Genomic DNA, 5470 nt, shown 5'->3' with positions numbered 1-5470 from the left:
AGGGTTGCAATCCATTGCCGGACACGGAAAAAGACAAAAGACAAAAAAAAAAAAAAAAATTGAAGAGATGGGGGGCCTGCATTGAAGACTAATCAGTTTACTAGTCTCCAAAAGAACAGATTTATGATTCCTTGCTGCCCTGGAAAAGTAAATGTCAGTAAAACATCCCGAGGAATAATTGGGGATAGTGGGTACAACCAATTTGATTTACTAAGATCCTGACTTCTTGTTAAGCAAATGGATGTTTATGAGGGTCAAATAATTAGATGTCAACTCTTGTAGCAATTGAAAGAACTCACTCATTATCATCAAGCTTCCCCTAAATGCCTGAAAATCAAAGTGTATGCTCTGCAAGGCTTGTAGGATGGAAGGTGTGAGGGCTGAGAAGACGTATGTGACTTTTATGGATGGCCCCCTGTATTTTAAGGCCTTCCCACCTCACTTCTTTGCCAGGCAAACTCCTGCTCATCCTTTAGGGCCCAGTTCAAATGTCACCACCTCTGTGAAATCTATCCCCCCACTCCAAGTAATAGAAAGTTTTCCCTCATTTTTACCACCTCTTCCCAAACATTTACATCCTATTTATTGCAATTTATCTCTTCATCTGCTCAACTCTTAGGCCCCTCGTGGGACCATGCTTTGTTATTCTAGGATCCTCAGCACCAATCCTCAGTAAAGATACATTCTAAAAGAAATTAGAGAGCACTGCTAAGTGCTATGGTTCACATATGTCCCCCAAAAGTCCTTGCATTGAACACTTAATCTCTATTGTAACAGTGATAAGAGAGTGGGAAATCCAATTATGGTATGTGCTATAGATTGGATGACTCTCCAACCTCATTGAAACTTAAATCCTCACTGTGACTGTTGAGGGTGGGAAATCCTATTATGGTAATTGGAAGGTGGGGCCTCAAAGAGGTGATTAGATTGTGAACTGTGCCATAACGAATGGATTAATAATAGTGCTCAGGGGTGTGGTTCTTAGGGCTTTTCATGTGGTTCTGAAGAGCACATGAAAAGTTAGTCTTTCTCTCTGCTCTGCCATTTTCTGCCATGTGAGACCTCTTGGTCACTGTCACTACCACCAAGACCCTCATCAGTTGTATTGCCTGGACTTTGAACTTCCCATCCTCCGAAACTGTAAGCAATAAATTTCATTCTCTTACAAAGTACCCAGTTCCATGTATTCTGTTAATAAGCAACAGAAACGGACTAATACAGTATGTAAAAGGTGGGGCCTTTAAGAGGAGTTAGGGGCCGGCCCGGTGGCGCACTGCTACAGTGCACCGCTTGAGAGCGCGTCGGTGCTCCCGCCAAGGGTTCGGATCCCACATACAGACCGGCCGCTCACTGGCTGAGCGAGNTGGCCCGGTGGCGCACTGCTACAGTGCACCGCTTGAGAGCGCGTCGGCGCTCCCGCCAAGGGTTCGGATCCCACATATAGACCGGCCGCTCACTGGCTGAGCGAGGTGCGGGAGCAACACCGAGGATTGCGATCCCGTTGCCGGTCACAAAAAAAGACAAAAAGGAAAAAAAAAAAATGAGGAGTTAGATTGTGGAGACTGTGCCCTTACAAATGGATTGACCCATTCACAGAGTAACAGGTTGATGGTTTAATGGGTGGGCGTGGGCGTGGTTCTGATGGAGTGAGTGAGCAGGTTAGTTCTCTCTTGCTTGGCTCATTCTCACCATGTGATGCCTGCACTGCTGTAGAGAGTCGCCACCAAAGAAGGCCCTCCCCAGACGTGTTCCCTGGACTGTGGACTTCCCAGCCTCCAAACTGTGAGAAATACAATTCATTTCTTTATAAATTACCTAGTTTCAGGTTTTCTGTTACAAGCAACAGAAATGGACTAATGCAGGTAGCAGTGATGCCAGGAAGAGGTATTGCTATTCCATCCAGTGAAAAAATAATCAAAACTTGGTAGCACATTAATACTCTTAGGAAAACCAGGTGGATTTGTAACTAAGCTAGACTTCATTCTAAAAATGTTTTTGCCCTCTTGTTTATTATTCTAGTCCCACACTCAGAGCTCTCCTTAATATGCCCTCCAAGACTTTTCTAGCCTTATTCCCCAGAATGTCCCTTCGCAATCATTCTCAAACTCTACTACTTGCTCTTCTCCCTCTCTGCCTTCATTTCCTGCCTCTATGCCTTGGTTCATGCTAGTTCCTCTTCCTGGGCTGCCCTTTCCCATGTCTGCACCTTCAAACCCACCCTGCTCAGCCTTTGGAGCCCTGCTCAAATATCACTTTCCTTAAGATGCTGCAAAATCAGGGTGGCCCACCAGTCCCCCACACCCATGAACTTGCCTTCTTCTGCACTCCTGCATCTCCTTCTCTGGCCCTGCCATGTGGCACTTAATCACTCTCCACCAGAGTAGGTGTGTGTGCACATCTTAGCACTTCAAATAGGCCATAAACCTCAGGAGGAAGTCCTGGGATTAACACATCCGTGTATCCCCCAGAACACTCACAATGCCATCCATGCTCAACTCTGTCCACTTTCCCTCCATCTTTCCTGTCGCCACCCAGGCCAAGGCACCATCTGCTCAAGGGTTAATGCAATAGTCTCCCAACATCTCCCTGCCCCTCCATCCAGTCTCCAGACATCAACCAGATTGGGCTTTGAAAAACACAAGTCAGACCACATCATGCCCCCTGTGCCTTTGCATTGCAGATACAATCCAAACTCATGGTGCAGGACAGACCCTGCCTGCTGCCCCGCACTCATTCCATGCTATTTCTCCGTTCCCCCCACCCCAGCACTCCAGTCGCCCAGGCCTTCCTTTATGTTCTCAGATGAGCCAGGTCCCTCTGCCTGGAGTGCTCTTCCCCCAGCCCAGCCCCGCCTGGCTGGTTCCTAATCATCTTTCATGTCCTAGGAGCAGCCTTTCCTGGTAACCTGTTTGTCACAATTGTTAACTGTATATCATCTGTGAGATTCTGTGTGTCCCCCAGTGCAGAGACAGCCTATGTAAGCATTACTTGGTACTGTTAGCAGATGGCCTTTTCGGACACCGTTCATTTCCCTTCCTCCTTTTGGTGGAACTCCGGTTCTGTTCAAGTCTTCAGTCTCCTGAGGCCATGTGCTTCAGGGGATTCAAGCCCCCAACACTGCTCCAGAGTGGGGTTCTGGTTGGTTTAGGCACAAGCATGAGACAGAATGCTGGTCAATGAGATGTTAGTAAAGTCTGCTGAGGATTTACAGGACAGATTTCCTCCTCACGGATAAAAAGACACATGGGAAGAAACAGTGCTTGTTTCTTAACAGTATTGTGAAGATGTGCCTAGAACAGTGACAACTGTCTTGTCATCACGAGGAGAGCTAGATAAGAACAAGCCATTGTCCTGAGGAAAAGAGAACGGAAAAATAAAAAGAACCCGACCCTTAGTCATGTTGGCAAGCTTCTAAATTAAGAAATCTTGGAGCTGACCTACCTCGAGACTTCTTGCCTGTGTTAGATGATAGATTTTATTGTTTAAGTTACAGGTATGGGTTTTTCTACTAGTCATAGTTTAAAACCTTCTGACAGACACACTCCTCCTGTATTCTCAGTACTTAGCATGGCGCTTGGCACATAGCAGGTGTTCAATAAACATTATTTGTTGAATACTTTTTTGAGTCATTTGTTGAATAACTCAAGTTTCAGCTCAATGTTTTCAAAATTATTTCAAAATTCTGAATAAACAAGATTTACATATGATTGGCTAACAGATCACAAATTCCTGTTGTGTGTATTCATGCAGCTGTAAGCTAAGAACATTCCTAATACCTTCCTTTTTCTCTGAGGAGGGAGACTGTAAAATCAAAATAAAACTCATTATTCCTTGGCCCTCAGCAACTACCTCCTCATCCCCATTCTTAGAGTTTAGTGTTCTGTTGTTCTTTAACTTTTTCTAGTACATAAGTCTTCTCTCTCAAGCTCCTCAAAGGATAGAATCATGTCTCCATTTTCGTTTAGCTGTACTCACTACAGTTCTAGGCACATGGTAGGTGCTCCATAAATACTTGCTAATCGATTAAATGAACCAGAAAATGAGAAAATTGAATCGTACTTGAGAAAAATATAATTTTATAGAGTTCCTCAGTATCACATTGATTGCATGAAGTGAGGTACATTTGTAATAGTAAGAAAAAGTATATAACTTCTATGCCCTCGCTTTAACATCAAGTAGATACTTACTTTGAGCACAAGACAGGAAACCCTCAGGAGATGGGCAGGGAGGCCTCATTTATTGTATATAAACTTGACCTGGATTTCACATAGATGATACAGGAAACTCACCACGGGTCCTATTGTCCAGCAATGCCATTGAAAGCGTCAGGGCTCGAGGTCTTCCTTCTCCAGAAGACAACTTAAGTCACCACTGTCTGATCTACCATTGAATTAGTTATCTATTGCTGTGCAACAAATTAGCACAAATTTGCTGGCTTAAAATAAAATGCATTCACTACATCACAGTTTTCATGGTTCAGGAGTCTAGATACACCGTAGCTGGGTCCTCTGCTGAGAGTCTCTCTGGACTCTCTTTCAAAGGACTCACCTGATTAGGTCAGGCCAACCCAAGATATTCCCCCTTTTGATTAACTTAAAGTCCACTGCTTAGGAATGTTAATTATCTCTGAAAAACCCCATCACCTTTGGCATATTCTATTGGTTAGAAGCAAGTTGCAGATCCTTCCCACTCAAGGGGAGGGGATTACACAAAGGCAGGGACCATGGGGGGTCATCTGCGAATTCTGCCTCCCACAACTGTACAGTTCCTTCCCTGACTCACCAACTAGGTTAGTCACTTCCCTAACTCACTAACTAAGTTAGTTATTCCTCCCATGTGCTTGCTCTCAGAGAAGTCTCTTTCTGCCTTTCCTACTGTGTGTTCAGCCACATGTGACTGTAATTACTTGTTTAAGTGACTGTCTCCCAACCAGACTGTAAGCTCCAGGAGTACAGGACCCATGTCTGACTTTTCCACTGTATGTTTTCTGCCTATCATGTGGTGGGTTCTTGAAATATGTGTTAAATATCAGTGCTGTGGAAGGTGCTTTGAAAGTCAGGGTAATTATTTAATTTGCTTGGCTACATGTATCTGTCCTATCATTTTAGATCAAAATGAGAGCATGCATAGTGCTTGTTCTTTTAAAGAACCCTCATATTAAGCACATTGGAGACTAGGGTCCTTTCCTTTCCACCTTTATACTCTTTGTACACACAGTGTCTAGCACCCACATAGATGGGTACTTAGTAAAAGTTTGATGAATGAATGAATAAATACCTAATGATTAAAGCTCTGAGCCCTGAGTGAGGCAACTGAATACATTAGATCCTCACTATACATTTTTCCTTTGACTTTTTTCCTGCAGAGCCAAATCCTGCCCATCCTTAAAAGCTCCGCTTAGACCTTCCTCCTACATGAAGCCTTCCCTGACCTACATTAGTCTCAGTAATTTTTCTTTCTCTAAATTCCA

This window comes from Galeopterus variegatus, unplaced genomic scaffold (assembly GCF_000696425.1).
Source record: "Galeopterus variegatus unplaced genomic scaffold, G_variegatus-3.0.2 Scaffold358, whole genome shotgun sequence".
NCBI classification, from domain to species: Eukaryota; Metazoa; Chordata; class Mammalia; order Dermoptera; family Cynocephalidae; genus Galeopterus; species Galeopterus variegatus.
The sequence above is the reverse complement of the archived record's forward strand: the minus strand, read 5'-3'. Positions refer to the sequence as shown.